Raw genomic sequence first — 23,595 nt, 5'->3', positions numbered from 1 at the left:
GTTGATTTCTCTGCTAATTGTTGTTAGGACCATTGAAAGAACATTTGTGGAACACAGGTATAGATGTTTCCCTTATGCAGCTGCTGGCAAGGAACAAACAGTCTGTTGGTCTAAACTCGTCTGTTCTGCCTTCTATCACCTGGCTTTGGGGCTTGGCAAATGTTTTTGAGGCCGAGAGCATGAGTTGTGCCTTTGTAGATACAGACAATCTGCAGTTCAGAATATGTGGTGCTCATCATCTGTTTTACAGGTACACTTCTCTGATAGAGTTCAGTGTGTCAAATCGGAGGGCCTGTTGTCCAGACCTCTGGCAGTCTCTATGGGTGTGCCACAGGGTTCAATTCTCGGGCCGACTCTTTTCTCTGTATATATCAATGATGTCGCTTTTGCTGCTGGTGATTCTCTGATCCACCTCTACGCAGACGACACCATTCTGTATACTTCTGGCCCTTCTTTGGGAACTGTGTTAACAACCTCCAGACGAGCTTCAATGACATACAACTCTCCTTCCGTGGCCTCCAACTGCTCTTAAATGCATAAAACTAAATGCATGCTCTTCCACCGATCACTGCCCACACCTGGCCGCCCGTCCATCATCACTACTCTGGACGGTTCTGACTTAGAATATGTGGACAACTACAAATACCTAGGTGTCTGGCTAGACTGTACACTCTCCTTCCAGACTCACATTAAGCATCTCCAATCCAAAATTAAATCTAGAATTGGCTTCCTATTTCACAACAAAGCCTCCTTCTCTCATGCTGCCAAACATACCCTCGTAAAACTGACCATCCTACCAATCCTCGACTTTGGCGATGTCATCTACAAAATAGCCTCCAACACTCTACTCAACAAATTGGATGCAGTCTATCACAGTGCTATCCGTTTTGTCACCAAAGCCCCATATACTACCCACCACTGCGACCTGTACGCTCTCGTTGGCTGACTCTCGCTTCATACTCATCACCAAACCCACTGGCTCCAGGTCATCTACAAGTCTCTGCTAGGTAAAGCCCCGCCTTATCTCAGCTCACTGGTCACCATAGCAGCACCCACCCGTAACACGCACTCCAGCAGGTATATCTCACTGGTCACCCCCAAAGCCAATTCCTCCTTTGGCCGCATTGCCTTCCAGTTCTCTGCTGCCAATGACTGGAACGAACTGCAAAAATCACTGAAGCTGGAGACTCATATCTCCCTCACTAGCTTTAAGCACCAGCTGTCAGAGCAGCTCACAGATCACTGCACCTGAACATAGCCCATCTGTAAATAGCCCATCCAACTACCTCATCCCAATACTGTATTTATTTATTTATCTTGCTCCTTTGCACCCCAATATCTCTACTTGCACATTCATCTTCTGCACATCTATTCACTCCAGTGTTTAATTGGTATATTGTAATTACTTCACCACCATGGCCTATTTATTGCCTTACCTCCCTTATCTTACCTCATTTGCAGACACTGAATATAGACTTTTTTTCTCTATTGTGTTATTGACTGTATGTTTGTTTATTCCACTGTGTTGTTGTATGTGTTGAACTGCTTTGCTTTATCTTGGCCAGGTCACAGTTGTAAATGAGAAATTGTTTTCAACTAGCCTACCTGGTTAAATAAAGGTGAAATAAATAAAAAATAAATAAATGAAATAAATAAACTGAATAATATTCTCATGAGCTTGTTCATATGACATGTTACAGAATATAGACCCACTCCAGCAGAATTTCAAGATTGTTTCATGAGAGAGGGTCATTAAATATTGTCCATGTGGGGAATGCATTTCCTTTTTATATAGCCAAAACATGTCCAACAATGATTAATAGTAACACTGTCCTCCCTTTTACAAAAACAAAACATATAGACCACCATTGCACTCTGACTAAAAACCTGCTTTGCTATTGCTACCCAATTATTTCACATAGAGCCTCAAGTGGCCCTTTGAGACATGTGTTTGTTAGTAATTCATGTGCTGTGATGACCCTTACCGTTGCCAGGGCTTACCAAATCACTCAACAGCTTCACGTACTGTTACAATACCAGAACTGTAGTAAACCTAGATTCATTGAAAGTGTCACAAAGTCTTCGTTTAGGGAATGGTCAGGGAATTACAATTGAAGTACAATAATTACAATTGAAGTACTATTGATGTATGCAACAATAAAAATGTGTCTATTCCTGCAACGCTGGTTGAGAATAATGTATATTGTATCTGCTATAGGTATTTGCCAATGAAATTAAGACAGGACAGGAAATTGCTCCACTTTTCAGAGATAATAAGTCTTATCTGCCTAAAAGTTAAATTGCTAATACTACAATGGCGTTGGGAAAATGGAGCCATATTTGCATTTAATTATGAAAGCACCTTCATACTTCTGATTCCTTGAAAGGTGTGTCTGCAGCAAATAGCAAATCCAAACTATGTGACAATACATAGGGATTGAAGTGTGGAACAAAACAGTGGAACTAGTGGGCCATGAAATAACCCCCTCTACCTTTTTCCTTTCAGAGGGGTACATTCTCCACTCCTCTGATAAAAAAAAAGTGAGGGATTAAAAAACCTTCTGTTTGGCACTGTTTCAAATCAGTACAGATTAGCTTGTCCTTCCTGGATATTGTACCGAGAATTCGGGGACACTCATGACTGCAGAGTTGGATGCACCACTGGGCCCTTGGTCGAGGAAACTCAATTGTGGGAATATTGTCTCTGGTTTGATTTGATGCCTGTAGCCCACCAGTGCAATTACAAATATGTAACACCTATAAACTTCAGGAGAAGAAAAATAACAATTGCTTATAAAAATGCAATTCCAAAGCTGATTTGGGTCTGTGACAAAACCTCTGCAGGTTTGAGGCCTAAATCGACTGACGTGTGCAGTCACACTACTGACGTTAATTCTCAAACAAATGTCACTTACAGTATGTGGTAGTTTCTGAACTATCTTTGTGATGGATGAATGAATCCATGCTATCCCCCTGTCTAAAGACGTGTCATGCACTTTTATTTTGTTCCAGCTGTCCATAAACACCCAGAGATGCTACAGATTGTGTTCCTATGGTAAACCTAATGTAATCTCATTAATATTAACTAGAGTACTGAGGACTTATTGCTACACAAATTATAAAAAACAAATGGTATGAAACTATTAGGCAAATAGGAGTTATGGTCATGGCCTTTATAGTGTGAAAGCTAGCGTTTCAAAAGCAAGGGCGGGATAAAGATGTTGGGGTATATCCTTTTGTCTCATCAGATGAAAAACTAAGAGGGCACTTCCCATTTACTGTGTACATTCCTACAGTGATAGAAAATCAATAGGAATCTTCCTTGAAAACTGGAGGGGATAAATCCAGAGGCTTAGTGATGTCAGTTGTGGCACGATGGCAGTGGGAGTGGGAACTCTTTGTTAGTGCCATGGCTTTTGTTTCAGAGTGTCATAATTGTCTCTGGCTGATGTTCCAGTGTTGCCAGGGGCCCATGGGGCTAACAGGACCTCAGACGGGCTATCCTGGTTGGCTCGCCACTGACAATGAGGGAGAATGGGGCTCTGTGGCCACATGTAAACTCAGAAGAAAAAAAAACGTCCTCTCACTGTCAACTGCGTTTATTTTCAGCAAACTTAACATGTGTAAATATTTGTATGAACATAACAAGATTCAACAACTGAGACATAAACTGAACAAGTTCCACGGACATGTGACTAACAGAAATGGAATAATGTGTCCCTGAACAAAAGGGGGGGGGGGGTCAAAATCAAAAGTAACAGTCAGTATCTGGTGTGGCCACCAGCTGCATTAAGTACTGCAGTGCATCTCCTCCTCATGGACTGCACCAGAGTTTCCCGTTCTTGCTGTGAGATGTTACTCCACTCTTCCACCAAGGCACCTGCAAGTTCCCGGACATTTCTGGGGGGAATGGCCCTAGCCCTATCCCTCCGATCCAACAGGTCCCAGACTTCGCTGGCCATGGCAGAACACTGTCTTGCAGGAAATCACGCACAGAACGAGCAGTATGGCTGGTGTCATTGTCATACTGGAGGGTCATGTCAGGATGAGCCTGCAGGAAGGGTACCACATGAGGGAGGAGGATGTCTTCCCTGTAACGCACAGCGTTGAGATTGCCTGCAATGACAACAATCTCAGTCCGATGATGCTCTGACACACTGCCCCAGACCATGATGGACCCACCCCTCCAAATCGATCCCGCTCCAGAGTACAGGCCTCAGTGTAATGCACATTCCTTCGACAATAAACGTGAATCCGACCATCACCCCTGGTGAGACAAAACCGTAACTCGTCAGTGAAGAGCACTTTTTGCCAGTCCTGTCTGGTCCGGCGACGGTGGGTTTGTGCCCATAGGCGACGTTGATGCCGGTGATGTCTGGTGAGGACCTGCCTTACAACAGGCCTACATGCCCTCAGTCCAGCCTCTCTCAGCCTATTGCGGACAGTCTGAGCACTGATGGAGGGATTCTGCGTTCCTGGTGTTACTCGGGCAGTTGTTGTTGCCATCCTGTAGCTGTCTCGCAGGTGTGATGTTCGGATGTACCAATCCTGTGCAGGTGTTGTTACACATGGTCTGCCACTGCGAGGACGATCAGCTGTCCATCCTGTCTCCCTGTAGCGCTGTCTTAGGCATCTCACAGTACGGACATTGCATTTTATTGCCCTGGCCACATTTATTTTTATTGCCCTGGCCTAAGGCACGTTCACACAGATGAGCAGGGACCCTGGGCATCTTTATTTTAGTGTTTTACAGTGTCAGTAGAAAGGCCTCTTTAGTGTCCTAAGTTTTCATAACTGAGACCTTAATTGCCCACCGTCTGTAAGCTGTTAGTGTCTTAACGACCGTTCCACTGGTGCATGTTCATTAATTGTTTATGGTTCATTGAACAAGCATGGGAAACAATGCTTCCAATGAAGATGAAGATCTGTGAAGTTATTTGGATTTTTACGAATTATCTTTGAAAGACAGGGTCCTGAAAAAGGGATGTTTCTTTTTTTGCTATATATATATGCAGTCACGTAGACGTAAGGAAAGTAGTATCCAACTCTACAACCTTGGATACACCAGTGCTGTTTATCTCACTGTGTCTGCACTGTGGGGTGCACATAGACTAAGGTGTCTGTGTCCAAGAACACCATGTTCAGTGGTTAGAATGGCAGTATTATTTACTGAATGTCTAGCCTCATCTGAGATTGCAAATAATATACAAATAAATATTATGAAAATAATGTCCTATCTTCACCAATACACACAAAACAAACACCCCCTGCAACACCCTGACCAAACTACAATAACAAATAACCCCTTTAACTGGTCAGGACGTGACAATATGGTATTTTTAAATACATTTGAGTATACGTGACAATATGGTATTTGTGTGTATTGTCACGTATACTCAAATGTATTTAAAAATACCATATTGTCATGTCCTGACCAGTAAAAGGGGTTATTTGTTATTGTAGTTTGGTCAGGACGTTGCAGGGGTTGTTTGTTTTGTGTGTTTTGATGTATGTTCTATATTTTCTATTTCTATGTTTATTCTAGGTTTCTCTTTCTATGTTGTGTTTTTTCAATGACCTCCAATTAGAGGCAGCTGGTGGTTGTTGTCTCTAATTAGAGGCCATATTTAGCGTGTTCGTTTTCACTAGTGTTTGTGGGTGGTTGTTTCCGGTTTAGTCTGTGCACCTTACTGGACTGTTATCATCGTTATTTTGTTTAAGTGTGTTTACCTTCAATAAATATGAAGATGAGCAATATACCCGCTGCATATTGGTCCGATGATTTCTCCACTTCAGACGACAAAAATTATTACAGAACCACCCACCATAAGAGGACTAAGCAGCGGAAGAGGGAGCAGCAGGAGAGCTACTTAGTCGTGGACATGGGAGGAAATATTGGATGGTAAGGGACCCTGGGGGCAGTCACGGAAGTACCGGCGCCCGAAGGAGGAGCTGGAGGCAGCAAAGGCTGAGCGACGGAGGTATGAGGCACTATATCCTCCATTTCAGGAGGGGAGGAGGCAGCCCCCAAAAATACATTTTGGGGGGGGGGCACACGAGGAGTTGAAGTAAGTCAGGCAATAGGCCTGAACCAACTCCTCGTGCTTATTATGGGGAGCGTTTGGCGTTGAGAGCACTGTGCTATGTGGAAGTGTGCACGGTCTCGCCCATCCGCACGCACAGTCTGGTACGGTTGATACCAGCCCCCCGCAAGTGCCGTGCTAGAGTGGGCATCCAGCCAGGGAGAAGTGCGCCGGCACAGCACATCTGGCCACCAGTGCGTCTCCTAGGCTCAGGCTACCCTGCGCCTGCTCTACGCACGGCAGCCATCATACCTCAGCATAGCCCAGTTCGCCCTGTGCCAGCACTCCGCCCGTGCAGGGCTACAGTTACAACCCAGCCAGGATGGATTGTGCAGGCTGTGCGCTCCAGACCTCCAGTACGTCTTCAAGACCCGGCCTATCCTGTGTCTGCACCCAGAGCTAGGCCTCCTGCATGTCTCCCCAGCCTGGTGAGTCCTGTGCCTGCTCCCAGAGCCAGGCCTCCTGCATGCCTCCCCAGCCTGGTGAGTCCTGTGACTGCGCCCAGAGCCAGGCCTCCTGCATGTCTCCCCAGACTGGTGCGTCCTGTGCCAGAGTCGCCCGCCTGTCCGGCGCTGCCAGAGTCGCCCGCCTGTCCGGCGCTGCCAGAGTCACCCGTCTGTCCGGCGCTGCCAGAGTCGCCCGCTGCGAGGGTCCCCAGTCCGGGGTCGGCGGCGAGGGACCCCACTCTAGAGGCGCCACCTAAGTGGGGTGAGCCAGTGGTGGAACGGGGTCTGCGTCCCGCTCCTGAGCCACCTCCGTAGGGGGGAGGATTGGGAAGGGGGGTGTAGCACAAGAACCGTCGATGACGGTGGCCACCCTCCCTTCCCTCCCTTTAGTTTGGGGTTATTGTTTTGTGAGTTTTTGTTTCAGGTGCATTCGGGGTCTGCACCTTTGGGGGGGGGGGGGGTACTGTCACGTCCGGACCAGTAAAAGGGGTTATTTGTTATTGTAGTTTGGTTAGGGCGTGGCAGGGGGTGTTTTGTGTGTTTTGATGTATGTTCTATATTTTCTATGTTTATTCTAGGTTTCTCTTTCTATGTTGTGTTTTTTCAATGACCTCCAATTAGAGGCAGCTGGTGGTTGTTGTCTCTAATTGGAGGCCATATTTAGTGTGTTCGTTTTCACTTGTGTTTGTGGGTGGTTGTTTCCGGTTTATTTTGTGCACCTTACTGGACTGTTATCGTCGTTATTTTGTTTATGTGTGTTTACCTTCAATAAATACGAAGATGAGCAATATACCCGCTGCATATTGGTCCGATGATTTCTCCTCTTCAGACGACGAAGATTATGACACATATGTGAATTAAGTTTCAGTGACTCATCATGGTGATGAATGTATATTCCCCGGGCCCATCATCTCCTCTGGTTTCTAGGTCAAATCAAATGAGTGCCGGTCCTCAACTGGCTGACCGGTAGTGAATGGTCTATGAATGCACTAGCCTTGTGACAAGAAAATGACCACGTATTGATGATCATCAGATAGATATTGGCGCTGTTATCTTTTGTGGCTATGCCGCTATAAAAAAATGGCTCATGGTCAGACTAAGAGACTCATGTGGATTGGATAGCTTACTGTAGTGAATGCTGCTGCTGTATGACCCAGTTGATTGAAATGCATAGACTGGGAAACACATTAAGCACAGTCAGGCCTGTTGTCAAATGAAAACAGCAGGCCAAAACTCTTGACTATAGAAATAGGATAAACAAGGTTCAGTAAACAACCATCTACTGTAGGTGCAATGCCATATTTGGAATGCTGCCAATGTATTCTCAGAGTTGACAACCAGGTTCCATATGGGTTACATATTAACTTTGATGAGGCAGATGGATCTGATGGAAATTCTGAAACAAATCAGTATGGAAACAACTTGAAAGAGTGAACTTTGTCATCTGCCACTCAACATGGCAGTCCAATTTCCCAACCAATGTTCAATCCAGTATGATTTACAACTAGCACTGTCACTGAAAATGGTGTTACATTGCTCATGAGGAGACATGAGCATGGTGTAAAAGTCTGACGAGAAATAATAATCAGTCAGTAAAGCATTCTCTCCCTCAACAGATCACTCTTCATAACCCAGGTAATGCATACCCGTGCTTAACATTGTGTGCAAGTAGGGCTTCTTAAATGGATATGAGAAAGAAATGAAAGACAGTACGGCCAGGGAAGTCTGAATCTGAGATGATCACAATGCATGTGTTTACATCAAAGATGCTTCATGATTAACAACTCATGGTGTAATCACAACAAGATACAGGAACTCAAGTCCCTCTGCTCATCCCATCTAGAATTACTTACAATCAAGTGCCGGCCATTTTACCTTCCAAGAAAATTCTTGTCAGATATAGTCACAGCTGTGTACATTCCCCCTCAAGCAGACACAAAGATGGCCATTAAGGAACTCTGGACTATATGCAAACTGGAAACCATACATCCTGAGGCTGCATTTATTGTAGTTGGGGATTTAAAAAAAGCAAATTTCGGCAAATCCAACCACGACGCCATCTTGCTCCTTCCGTCTTATAGGCAGAAACTCAAACAGGAAGTACCAGTGACGAGAAACATTCCACGCTGGTCTGACCAATTGGAAGCCACGCTTCAAAATTGTTTTGATCACGCGGACTGGGATATGTTCCGGTCAGCCTCAGAGAACAACTTCGACATATACGTGACTCCGTGAGTGTGTTTATAAAGAAGTGCATTAGAGATGTTTTACCCACTGTTACTATTAAAACCTACCCTAACCAGAAACCATGGCTGGATGGCGGCATTCGCGCAAAACTGAATGCATGATCCACTGCATTTAATCATGGAAAGAGGTCTGGGAATATGTCTGAATATAACAGTGAAGCTATTCCCTCCGCAAGGCAATCAAACAAGCGAAATGCCAGTACAGGGACAAGGAGGAGTCGCAATTCAATGTCTCAGACCCGAGACGTATGTGGCAGGGTCTACAGGAAATCATGGACTACAAAAAGAAATCCAGCCACGTCATGGACACCTACGTCACACTTCCAGACAAACTAAACGCCTTCTTTGCCCGCTTTGAGGATAATACAGTGCCACCGTCGCAGCCCGCTAACAAGGACCGCACCCTCCCCCCTTCTTCGTGGCTGATGTGAGTAAAACATTTAAACGTGTTAACCCTCGCAAGGCTGCTGGCCCAGACAGCATCCCTAGCCGCATCCTCAAAGCATGCGCAGACCAGCTGGCTGGTGTGTTTACGAACATATTCAATCGCTCCCTATCCCAGTCTGTTGTCCTCACATGCTTCAAGATGGCTACCATTGTTCCTGTACCCAAGAAGGCAAAGATAACTGAACTAAATGACTGCCGCCCCATAGCATTCACTTCTGTCATCATGAAGTTCTTTGGGAGACTAGTCAACACACTGCACACTGCCCTATCCCATCTGGACAAAAGGAATACCTATGTAAGAATGCTCAGCATTTAACACCATAGTACCCTCCAAGCTCATCATCAAGCTGGAGGCCCTGGGTCTCAACCCCGCACTGTGCAATTGGGTCCTGGACTTTCAGAAGGGACGGGCTTGTCACCCAAATCCCTGACAAACTTTTATAGATGCACATTCGAGAGCATCCTGTCGGGTTGTATCACAGCCTGGCACGGCGACTGCACTGCCCTCATCCGCAAGGCTCTCCAGTGGGTGGTGCGGTCTGCACAACGCATCACTGGGGGCAAACTACCTGCCCTCCATGACACCTACAACACCCGATGTCACGGGAAGGCCAAAAAGATCATCAAGGACAACAACCACCTGAGCCACTGCCTGTTCAAACTGCTAACATCCAGAAGGCGAGGTCAGTACAGGTGCATCAAAGCTGGGACCGAGAGATTGAAAAACAGATTCTATCTCAAGGCCATCAGACTGCTAAACAGCAATCACAAACTCAGAGGCTGCTGCCTACATTGCGACCCCATCACTGGCCACTTTAATAAATGGATCACTAGTCACTTTAAACAATGGCACTTTAAATAATGCCACTTTAATAATGTTTACATATCTTACATTACTCATATCACATGTATATAGTGTATTTTATACCATCTATTGCACCTTGCCTATACCGCTCGGCCATCACTCATCCATATACTTATATGTACATATTCTCATTCACCCCTTTAGAAATGTGTGTATTTGGTAGCTGTTGGGGAATTGTTCGATTACTTGTTAGATATGACTGTGCTGTCGGAACTAGAAGCACAAGCATTTCGCTACACTCGCATCTGCTAACCACGTGTATGTGACAAATAACATTTGATTTGATTTGAAGACCTATTGAATATCAGAGTGATACTGTGTTCCTGCCCAGACAGGAAACTAGAGAATATCCAGAATACATAGTTGTCAGTATCACAAAAATTGCTCCCCTGAGCCATTGATTGATCGGGGACGTCAGGCTTGTGAAGTGTAAGTAACTGTCACACATAACCCCTTTGTGGTCATTGTCATTTTTGCAGTACAATTCATTGCCTTTTTTAAGACACAGAGGAAGCATTCACTGAGAAACTGGAAGGGAATGTGTGTGTGTGCGTGTGTGTGTGCCTGCATGCGTGTGTGTGTGTGTTGTGGGAGGAGTGACAAGGAAAACTTACATAACAAGCAGGCTGAGGAGTGTGAGCCGTGACAAGCCGTTTACAGGAACCACAGGAACAAAACAATTAAGAGTGTCCTTTGTTCACCGCTGATGGCTGTGACATATGCCGCCATTTTAAAGTGTTGTGTCATTGATTCACTTTAATTAGTTCTCAGGAAATGTGCAACATGCAGATAGTTCAGGGAAGGAAGTTAGAGACAGAATGGGACACTTCACATATTTAATTGCTCCCAGGACAGTTATAATGGCTGGGCAATAACAAATAAAAAACATTGCTATATGTTCTTATGAATATATTCATCCTGAGTAAGTGACCACAAAGGTGTTCTTCCAATACTCTAACAGCAAGGGGTGTAAATATTTAGTACATATTATGTTTTTGAAAAACAAGTTACAATATGCTGTAGGAACAGTTCTGGAAAATGATAGTGTGGTTAAGGATTATTCAATAGACAGAAGCTGGCCATGGTCAACAGAGACTTGAAACCAAGAATGACTGTGTTACAATAATGATCAATGCACTACACTGACATAGACAAATTGTTTTTAACACATTGTTTTTAACCTGTTAGGGCTAGGGGGCAGTATTTACACCGCTGGATAAAAAACGTACCCGATTTAATCTGGTTAGGTTATCTGCTAGGACATTATGTTATACAATACATGCATGTTTTGTTCAATCAAGTTCATATTTATATCAAAAAACAGCTTTTTACATTAGCATGTGACGTTCAGAACTAGCATACCCGGAGGAATTTGCTAACATTTTACTAAATTATTCACGATAAACGTTCACAAAAAGCATAACAATTATTTTAAGAATTATAGATACAGAACTCCTCTATGCACTCGATATGTCCGATTTTAAAATAGCTTTTTGGTGAAAGCACATTTTGCAATATTCTAAGTACATAGCCCAGGCATCACGGGCTAGCTATTTAGACACCCGGCAGGTTTAGCCTTCACCAAAATCAGATTTAATATTATAAAAGTTTGATTACCTTTTGTTGTCTTCGTCAGAATGCACTCCCAGGACTGCTACTTCAATAACAAATGTTGGTTTGGTCCAAAATAATCCATCGTTATATCCAAATTGCGGCATTTTGTTTGTGCGTTCCAGACACTATCTGAAAGGGTAAATAAGGGTCGCGCGCATGGCGCAATTCGTGACAAAAAAAATCTAAATATTCCATTACCGTACTTCGAAGCATGTCAACCGCTGTTTAAAATCCATTTTTATGCAATTTTTCTCGTAAAAAAAGCGATAATATTCCGACCGGGAATGTCCATTTAGCTAAACAGAGGAAAGTAAACAAAGCTTTCGGTCGACGCGGGCACGAGCCTGAGTCTCACAGTACTGTAACCAGCCACTACCCAAACGCACTACTTTTTTTCAGCCAGAGCCTGCAAAGCCACGATTCAGCTTTTTACCGCCTTCTGAGACCCTATGGCAGCCGTAGGAAGTGTCACGGGACAGCTAAGATCCTCACTCTTCAATAAACAGAGACAAGAAGAACGACACCTTGTCAGACAGGCCACTTCCTGAATGAAACCTTCTCAGATTTTGGCCTGCCATATGAGTTCTGTTATACTCACAGACACCATTCAAACAGTTTTAGAAACTTTAGGGTGTTTTCTATCCATATGTAATACGTATATGCATATTCTAGTTACTGGGTAGGAGTGGTAACCAGATTAAATCGGGTACGTTTTTTATCCAGCCGTGAAAATACTGCCCCCTAGCCATAACAGGTTAAGAACAAATTCTTATTTACAATGACAGCCTACCCCGGCCAAACCCGGACAACACTAGGCCAATTTTGCACTGCCCTATGGAACTCCCAATCAAGGCCAGATGTGATGCAGCCTGGATTCAAACCAGACGCCTCATGCACTAAGATGCAGTGTCTTAGACCACTGCACCACTTGGGAGCCCGCTTTGACATGGGTCAGACACCTACTAGAGAACTGTATCAAAACATGCACCCTGTATTCAGAGGAAATGTGAGGGTATTAGATAACACCGGAGAAGTTAGCTGAACTGCCATCAGATACAAGATCGTTGAGTCCAAAGCGTTAACATAATTCCCGGAGGAATCTGAAAGGTAAGACCAAAAGCACTGTACGTGACTTAGGACTCAATGCATCAGTCAGGCATACCGAGTATTCCTACTCCCTCCTGACGAGCAATCCATCATTGGGAACACACAGAAGCTTGTGGTCACTTACACTATGTCCCTATAAAATGCGTACACACACACACACACACACACACACACACACACACATCACACACACACACACACACACACACACACACACACACACACACACACACACACACACACACACACACAACAGATGGATATCACATAGAAGAAGAGAGCAAATACAATGGCTAGGGCTTCCAAACTCCAAGTCATCTCGTGCTTTGTTTATCCTCCCTGAAGTGAGGTGAAATTTTAAAGGGCCATCTCTGCACTGTGTTGCAGAGCAGATTTAGCCAATTACCCAGAAGCCCTGAAGTGACATAGTCAACCTGTTCACTGACTGGTGCTGCATTGACTACTGTGGACACCAGCCTATGACTGTGGAGAAACCACAGACTGGTTAAATCCATACTCCGGCGTAAGGAACAATGCAACTGTCAATATTTCACTAACAGTGAAACCGGAATAAGGCACTGTGCTGAAACAAAACAAGCCAAATACCAACATGAGCAGGGAGGTGAAGAAAAACACTCTTCAAAGAATAATCATCATCTACAGAACATATAACAGGCTGAGTCCTGTTTAATGGTTTCCACACACAGGTTAGAGAAGTGTTGGGGAAAGCATGAGCAGAGGCAGTGTAACAGAGCATTGGCTTTGGTTAATGGGACAGGCATCTATGAGGATCACAAAGGCTCAACATACAGGAGATTTACCACTTGATCTCACGTTCTTATCTTTTTCTTTTTCAAATGACCTTGCTGCATGGACTTTTATGCCTTCCCTTTATTCTCTGCTGTGATTGGATGGGCCTCCTTGCTCAAGTCTCTGCCCCCTTGATGAATGTTTTTCCCTCCCATTTATGTGTCTGTGTGCAATTCCCGCCACCAGCAATGCCACATGAATCTTCTGCTGGGCCCCTTCGGAAAATGTTAGCATAGCAGTGACACTCTCACGCACAAAAAAAGCCTCATCCCTGTGTGTTTACTGAAGTGATACTCAGAAAGCTTTTTACTTTTGTGTGTGTTCTTCACTAAGGAGATGCATACTTAAGTTGCTGTGGGTAGAATCATGGACCTTTTTCTTCTCTAGTAAGTATTTACTTGGTGTACTGCCTTTAGTAATTTTAAAATGCCTTTTAAAATTACTATAAATATAATGTATTTTTTTCTCCACAGGATGCAATCAGTGCTTTTCATTTGGGAGAGCACGGTTGGGTGCCTGCGGGGAGCAAACAACTATGGTTTGTACCTCTGACAATTAATAATGCAGACAAAGAAAGATGGGAGGGCATAGGATCCTGCACTCACTGCTGAGTACTCTACAATCACCAAGCGCAAGAAAAACACGGGCATAGACAACTGTTCCCCCAACGCACCCTCTCACACACTACAGTCCTTCAAACACACACACATAGGAAAGAATTTGGGGGTGAAAACAAGTGAAATATAGTGAGAGATACACAGAGATAGTGGGGAAGAGAGGCAGGGAGTAAAAAGAGGGAGGCTTGCAGAGCAAAAGCGAGAGGGAGAGCGGTAGAGAAAAAGCCTCAACGCAACATTACATATCTGCAGCTCTCCTCCTGCATAATTAATGACTGGAGCAAGATTTTGAACTGAAGAATGTCTGTGAGAAAGCAACCTGGCATCCTATCAGATATGAATAAGCGTTGCCAATGCTGGGGTGCGAATTAGAACACTTCAGCATTCAGAAAACACTCCCCGCCTCGCTCTGTGCTCATTTACAGACCTCCCACCCATCATGCAGCCTTTGGGTTTCCCTGATCACCTCCAATCAATTCATAATGGGGTTGGAAGGTATCCAGACTTTTATACCGTCATACGGTTTCTGCACTATACACTGCACTATAAGGTATTACCTAATGTGCACACAAGGGGCACTATTACAAATATACAAAAAATAAACAATTTAGTTAACAGGAATCTTGATCCAGTAGGCCAGTGGTTCCCAAACTTTTTATAGTCCCGTACCCCTTCAAACATTCAACCTCCAGCTGCGTACCCCCTCTAGCACCAGAGTCAGCGCACTCTCAAATGTGGTTTTGTGCCATCATTGTAAGCATGCCACACACACACACTATACAATACATTTATTAAACTTAAGAATGAGTTTGAGTTTTTGTCACAAACTGGCTCGTGGGAAGTGACAAAGAGCTCTTATAGGACTAGGGCACAAATAAGAATATAATAATAATCAATCATTTTGCTATTTATTTAGCCATCTTACATATAAAACCGTATTTGTTCATCATCACCACAGGTTAATGAGAAGGGTGTGTTTGAAAGGATGCACATAACTCTGCAATGTTGGGTTGTATTGGAGAGAGTCTCAGTCTTAAATAATGTTCCACACAGTCTGTGCCTGTATTTAGTTTACATGCTAGTGAGGGCAGAGAATCCACTCTCACATAGGTACGTGGTTGCAAAGGGCATAAGTGCCTTAACAGTGCAATTTTCCAAGGCAGGATACTCTGAGCGCAGCCCTATCCAGAAATCTGGCAGTGGCTTCTGATTAAATTCAATTTTCACAGAACCGCTTGATGCAATTTCGATGAGGCTCTCCTGTTCAGATATCAGTAAGTGGACTGGAGGCGGGGCATGAAAGGGATAACAAATCCAGTTGTTTGTGTCATCCGTTTCAGGAAAGTACCCTGCGCAATTGCGCACCCAACTCACTCAGGTGCTTCGCTATGTCACATTTGACATTGTCCGTAAGCTTAAGTTCATTTGCACATAACAAATCATACAACGATGGAAAGAACGGTGTGTTGTCCTTGTTAATGCATACAGAGAAGAGCTCCAACTTCTTAATTATAGCCTCAATTTTGTCCCGCACATTGAATATAGTTACAGAGTCCCTGTACTCCTAGATTCAGATCATTCAGGTGAGAAAAAACATCACCCAGATAGGCCAGTCATGTGAGAAACTCGTCATCATGCAAGCGGTCAGACAAGTGAAAATTATGGTCAGTAAAGAAAACTTTAAGCTCGTCTCTCAATTAAGGATCCGCCCCTTTACTTCAATTTTCGCCTAAAATGACATACCCAAACCTAACTGCCTGTAACTCAAGCCCTGAAGCAAGGATATGCATATTCTTGGTACCATTTCAAAGGAAACACTTTGAAGTTTATGGAAATGTAAAAGGAATGTAGGAGAATATAACACAATACATCTGGTAAAAGATAATACAAAGGAAAAAAAACGTTATTTTGTATTTTTATTGTACCATCATCTTTGAAATGCATGAGAAAGGCCATAATGTATTATTCCAGCCAGATGCAATATATATTCTGGCCACTAGATGGCAGCAGTGTATGTGCAACGTTTTAGATTGATCCAATGAACCATTGTATTTATGTTCAAATTTTGTATCAAGACTGCCCAAATGTGCCTAATTTGAATAACTGTTCATGTTCAAAACTGTGCACTCTCCTCAAACAATAGCATGGTATTCTTTCACTGTAATAGCTACTGTAAATTGGATAGTGCAGTTAGATTAACAAGAATTTAAGCTTTCTGCCAATATCAGATGTGTCTATGTCCTGGAAAATATTATTGTTACTTACAACCTCATGCTAATCGCATTAGCCTACGTTAGCTCAACAGTCCCGTGGAAAGGACAACGATCCCGAAGAAGTTAAAAAAAACGTGTCAATACTTTGCCCCTTGATAACCAGTGCACTTCTGTATGTTGTTAAAGCGTTACATGGTTGCTGCCCATATCATTGCATAATGCAGAAAATATACGAGAGTTCAGAGGCCTTGCTTTAACAAAGTTAACCATTTTCACTGTAGTATCCAAAACGAGCCTCTCGGGGGATGCTGCAGTGTACCAAAGTGGCGTCGAGAACAACTGCTTGCACGTGGGTTACCACTCAACTATGTCTCCCTGTCATGGCTTTTGCGCCATCAGTACAGATACCTAACACATATTGACCACCAAAGTCCATTTGATGTCACAAAGCTGTCCAGTATTTTAAAATATCCTCTCCTGTTGTCCTGGTTTCCAGAAGAGAATGTCTTCCTTAATTTACCCCTCATAAACGTAACGGACATATACCAGGAGCTGTGCCAGGCCTGCCACATCTGTTGACTCATCCAGTTGTAACGCATACAATTCACTGGCTTGTATGTGAAGCAGTAATTGTTTCAAAACATCTCCTGCCTTGTCACTGATGCGTCATGAAACAGTGCAGGTGTAGTAATGCTGGTAGTAGCATAACTACCAGTAGATCTGGTACGTGTCTCTATGGACGTGGGCCTTACTTTTTTAAACCATTTATACATTTTTGAGCAAATGGAATGAGCAGTAGCTACGTTTGGCTACATATGGACCGTTAGTGGAATTCCCGCGAGAGAGTAACGATTAATATTTTGGGCAGTGAAACGAGGCTACTCAGGTGAGAAAAAAACATCACCCAAATGTATAGCCCCGTTGGATAATCTAAATGGACTGTTTGAAAATGTGAAACACATTTTTATTTGGCGTACCCCCGATGGCATTACGCGTACCCCAGTTTGGGAATATCCGCAGTAGGGGATTGAATGTCTCTGCTGTAACCAACAACCTTGATCTTGACATCTAGCCACTAGCTAGCAAGTTAGAAAACCAAATGCATAGCTGGAGCCCTGAGCTGGATATAATTTGAGCTGGATATAATTTATCTTAGATTTCTTAAAGTTAAATTCAATGGCTTTCTCCCAAAACCAAAAAAATGTAAACAATTATACAGTTTTAAATCATACCAACAGGATTTCAAAATTCCCCGGCCGGTATACGGTACAAACGGTATATCACCCAGGTCTAATTCATAATATGCTTTATAAACTTTGCTCATGTAAAACTGCATTCTTACATAGTCATCTATTCCATGCAAATGTCCATAATGTTAATTAACACATCAAAATATATATATGTTAGGAAGGTGACATGAGCACCTCACTGTGTTTTTACATGTGAGAACAGAACTACGCTTGCCACCTAAATTAAGTATGTAAAAACCTAGGCAATATAAAGTGTAACACACTGATCTGTTTCACCTGTCTTTGTGTTGTCTCCACCCCCCTCCAGGTGTTGCCCATCTTCCCCATTATCCCCAGTGTATTTATACCTGAGTTCTCTGTCTGTTGCCAATTTGTTTTGTTTGTCAAGCATACCAGCGGTTTTCCCCTAACTGCTGTCTTTTTCTAGTTCCTGTTTTGACCATTCTGCCTGCCCTGAGCCTGCCTGTTGTTCTTTACCTTGTCACACCACCCTTGATTATTGACCTCTCCCAGCCCTGACCCAGAGAATGCCTGCTGTTTTGTACCTTATGGACTCTGATCTGGATACTGACCTCTGCCTGCCCTTGACCTGTCGTTTTGCCTGCCCCCTGTTCTCGTAATCAACTTTTGTTACTTCGACACTGTCTGCATTTGGGTCTTCTCCTGAAACGTGATATAAAGGTAATATCAATGTAAATCGTATGTTGGCAGCTATACACTGGGCCTTTATTAGGCTTGTAGTATCACATATAGCATGTTCCACTCTCAGGATGCTCTCCATCCCTCCCGTCTCCATCATGAAAGGGATAATGTCAGTGTCCAGTATTGTACTGATTACCCTGTCAAAGGGGATCAGTCGCATCACTCCAGCTGACACAATGCTGCCCAGACCCATTAGCACTGGCCTTGGGTGTTTATGTACCTTCCTCTCACCACAAGAGCTGCCCAGACAAAAACACACTTCAGCTCATTCATTTCCCTGTCTTTTATCACGGTGTCTCTTATCTCTTCATTTTTGTGAGCTTCATGGCCGCCACGAAAAGGGTGACTTTTGAAAAGAGCCAGTCAGAGGTTTTGTCCTTCGTTTCATTGAGCTCTTTACCATTCATCCGCAGAGCCAATCTTATGCAGAACATATTGAAGGGCATCATTACCTGGGAGCCTGTAGTTTTTGTTCTCTCTTCAAGGAAGACCAAGCTGAGGTATTAGAGAGGGAGAGTTCAGGCTCAGCCACATAGGGGAGCAGGACAAATGACAGGCACCAGCAAATTTGGAACTGCAGGGTACAATTGTGTTAATGCACAGCTAGGTATGTTAGGTGTGCCACAGAGTGCATGCTACATAGAAAGCCTACATACTGTATTCTACAAAGAATAAATGCCTCAGGAGGCTTTGAAGGACCAGAGACTGATCATATTACATGCATAATTCAGAGTTACGCCGGATAATAAATAACATGTGATGAATAAGTAATGTGTGAGTCAGTGTGTGCGTGTGTGTGTGTGTGTGTGTGTGTGTGTGTGTGTGTGTGTGTGTGTGTGCGTGTGCACTTTCATTATTTTGGTACAACCCGACAGATGCGTCAGCTAGGTGATTGATTAAATTGAATGATGGCAGAACCAGTCCAGACATGCCTGTTGTCTCTGCATATTCACACTGTTTGTCTGACAAAACAACAAATTCCCCAAACTTGAAATTGTTTTCCATCATCCAACAAGCCATATCAAAAGGCTGTATCGAAAGATGAATATAGATTTGTATATAAGCATAGGCACCCATATAGAGAGAGAAAGAGCGAGAGAGAGAGAGAGGACACTCCAAATGCAGAATGAGGTGAAGTAGAAGGAGCAAGTTATTTACAGCTAGGCCCAGCTTGTCTGTGAAGTCTCCTCTGCCTTGGACTCCTGTCCTATCCCTATTTAGCAGCACCGAAAGGGCTGGCTGGGCTGAGAGAGTCACACCAGGTTCACAGGCCTGACCCCTGCCTCAGCTGAGGCCATTGGCCTTCTACAGCACCGTGCCTGGCCTGCACGGCAGATGTGACTGCTATGGCCCAGCTGCACACAGTGTTAAAGGCCCACAACCCCCTGCCTCCCTGCCCATCTGCCAGAACCTAGAGTCCTGAATCGGAGAGGCGAGTCACACCAAACAGAAGCCCTCCACCAATGTTCTCCACCAAGTTGTTACAGTTGAAGACCATGGTCTAAAAATGAATGTTTTCAAAGGTAAGACGATGACCCTCAAATGAAGCTACAATGTTCCCTTTGCCACTGCTCTAAAGCCATGGTTTTGTTCAGAATTGACAGCAAGAACAGCGTTAAATTACAAAGACCATATGTTCGATGAAATCAAGGAAGTCAAATGTATTGCACATCTGGCCTAAATGGAGCGTGGAATGGAATCGAAATAGTCCAGCTGTCCTGATACAAATCTGAAACCTGTAATGTGTTGAAGTATTGTGTGTAAGATCATCTCACAGGTGACTAATGTAACCCATATCTGAGTTCACCTGCGTCCCTTTGCTTTTTTCACTTGTGACCGATGCCTCTCATCACACGCTTTGATGTAAAAACATGTTGCCTTTCACTCTGTACATGTTTAATTTATGAAGGGTGTGCTAATACTAAAATGAGGAGTCTAATGTACGCATACTGTATGATTGTGCGCCCAATGGAAGTCTGCATGTAGCCCTCATTTCCATATGTCTCTCCTTGATCAAGTCAAAATCAATGATGACAACTCTTTACTTATTTTCCAAGCTGCCATCATTGATCAGTGCATAATCAGAAATATCATTAGAGCCACAGACCGTGCCTGTTAGTCCTGTTACCGATGTTCATAATAACTCTCAAAATGCAAATGAACTCCAGGTAATCTATTAATGTCACTTCAATTTTATGTCTGCGCTCCAATTTAGCAGATCCTGACACGTTTGCACGCCTGGTGCTTCTGTACACAGGCTCATTTTACAGGGGGTTGAGAGCGGCCGCGCTGCGAGGAGAGGAGGGCTGAGGAGCGACATGCCATCTGTCTCTCCACCAGTTTTATTAATCGCCTTGATAATGAAGCAGGCACAGGCAAGGCTCCCGAGGCCTCACGTTGGAGTTTGAGATGGCAAAACAACTTTCCAAGTTTATTTCTCTGTGTAGCAATTATTGTCATTCACACCCTTTCTTTGGTAGAGAGGAGGGTCGGACGACCTGATTCTAATTACCTGAATCGTCACTTTAAGCAGACTCTCTAATTTAAACTACATCACAATCCCCTTGTTAGCTCCAGAAGGCAGGGAGCTCTATAATTCCAGCATATGGTTGGAGGACCTAGTGGGGGAATTTGCTTGCTTGTCTTGGCCTTAAAGTCAAAGACCCCATTAACAAGAAAACGGATCCAATAATCCAATGAGATTTGTCCAATCCGTGCAAATGATACATAATTCCCCTTGTGAGAAGACCTACACCATTAAGTAACAAACTCATTTAGAATTTAAGACAAATTGAAATATATAAATATTGTGAATATAGACACAGCATTTTCAGCTGTCCAGTATCAAGAAATGAACGGATGAGTATAGTGTATTAAATATTAATATATAATAATATAAAACCTTTAACAGGAAATTTGGTGCTTGTTTGATTGTTTATTTGCCCACACTCAAAGGTTGATATGAAGATGTAAGAAATATTAATATGACAGACACCCCAATAACTTCCCGATTGAGATAATGTTGAAGACATTCAATCAGTGTCCATTAAAGTGTCCTCTAATGTCCTCTTAGAATGAGATCATTAAGTGTTACAGTCAGGGAACGAGATCAGAGTAAGATAAGAGGAAAATCTCCTTTAGATTGAATGCACATCACCAAGGAAGTAAGTAAAATAAATGTCATGACATGTACTCTGCACTCTTTTGTCTTCAATGGAGAATGTTTATAAGGGCACAAGGCGAGACCCAAATGCAGACACAGGAGGCAGATGGTTGAGCTCCGACATTTATTACACCAAAAGGGGTAGGCAAAAGACAGGTCGGGGCCAGGCGAGAGTTCATAAACCAGGTCAGAGTCCAAACAGTACCAGGGGATAGGCAGGCTCGAGGTCAGGACAGACAGGGGTTCAGTGAACAGGTCTGAGTCCAAACAGTACAAGGGGATAGGCAGGCTCGAGGTCAGAACAGGCAGAGTGGTAAGGCAGGCGGATTCGGCGTCAGAACAGGCAAGGGTCATAACCAAGAAGGCTAAGAAAAAACAGAAACTGGGAAAAATAGGAGCTAGGAGAAACGCTGGTTGACTTGGCCAAACGAGACAAACTGACAGGAAACACAGGGATAAATACACCGGGGACTAATGGGGAAAACAGGAGACACCTGGAGGTGGGTGGAGACAATCACCAAGACAGGCGAAACAGATCAGGGCTTGACAATGTCAGTACGCCAATAACAAAACCAAAACTGTAAATGGCTTTATTTTATTTGTTATTCAATAAATTACATAACATGAAGTGAACAAAGCCACGTTTCTTATCCAGCTCACCTTCAGAAAGAACAAGGCATTCTCAGGCATGTTCTATTAACCTTTGTGTTCACCTGCACACTGGAAACATGAAGCCCTTACAAGCACATGTCACATATTTTTTTCTAGCGGTAACTGCCTGCCTAGGTAGTGATGACACACTGAGCCATTGTATAGCCTGTGTTTCAATGTGTACTATGAGAGGCATGTGAGCCCAAACATGTTAAAAGCTAACCTTTGTTTGTTAAAGCTCCATATAACAGCTTACGGTTTTGGAATTTACTTCAAGCCCTTTTTAATAGTTTTGAGTTACATGTTTTTGTCAGAAATCCAACAGTCTCTATGCTCATAAGAGTTTGTTTTCCTCTGTTTTCGCAGTAGACTTTATTGGAATTTTAAAGCACAATTAGAAAACAGATTAAGAGTGAGTTCTGTATAAAATCTTATTTAAGTGTGATAGAAATGAAACACAAATGATTTATGAATATGAGACGGGAGATGAAAAAATACTCAATGTTTGTTTGTGTCTTTATGTCCAGAGCTTTTGATTCTGTCCATAAACGCCACAACACATAAAAACTTAACAAGATGAAAACAAGTCCTTTCAAAAAGCCTTTCAAGCTAACAAGAGAACATTGGTGAATGTTTAATTAATCAGCAGTGATAAAAAAAAAAGAAATAACAAAAGCCACCAACTTCCATTTTTATATTGCATTCCCTTCGGCAAATCCCAGTCTCTGCAGTTAACTAGCACTTTGCTTTTCACCCCACTACTAACAATTCCCTTCACTTCACTGTCAAAACCCTTGGATAAAAACAATGAGCGTTTCAATTGAGAACAACACACTATGGAGAAAACTGCAATGTTGGTGGCTGCAATATGTGTGTTGCAGTCATAGTAAAATCATATCTGACTTATGTCAGCATCATGATAGGGAACAACAGTACCCAACAAATAACCACACCACTATATGCCTCTTTCTGAAGGCAGCATGTCAAAAAGGTGAAGAGATCCATCCTGCTCTCCCACTTGTTTCTGATTTTCTACAAAATACTCACAGTTAGGTAACCATTCCAAGGTCAGTATTGAGACCCTTGAAATACATGAGCCGAATCATTTTAACTTTGCGTGCTATATTTGAAATATGTGATCAGGCACTGCTAATTTGAATGCTTGGCTGAAATAAATATGTGAATATATGAATATATTAACATACTGTTACATACAAAAGGTTTTGTAGTGGTTATATACAATATTGTTAAGGAATATGTCAAACATTGTGTTGAAAGCATATATGGTATCCCCTTGCAGGAATTGTTACTAATCAACACTGAGGACCATATTTAATATTAAGGGCGGCAGGTAGCCTAGTGGTTAGAGCGTTGGACTAGT

At 43.2% G+C, this 23,595-nt stretch overlaps 1 protein-coding gene across 2 annotated transcripts in view; it reads right to left on the bottom strand.

Moving 5' to 3' along the window:
- Window positions 1-23,595, bottom strand: part of cdh8 (cadherin 8) — a 99,016-nt gene that overhangs the window by 35,183 nt on the left and 40,238 nt on the right. The gene's annotated exons all lie outside the window — the stretch shown is intronic.

The sequence above is a fragment of the Salmo salar genome, chromosome ssa11 (genome assembly GCF_905237065.1).
Source record: "Salmo salar chromosome ssa11, Ssal_v3.1, whole genome shotgun sequence".
In the NCBI taxonomy this organism is placed as follows: Eukaryota; Metazoa; Chordata; class Actinopteri; order Salmoniformes; family Salmonidae; genus Salmo; species Salmo salar.
This window is presented reverse-complemented; position numbering and strand designations above follow the sequence as displayed.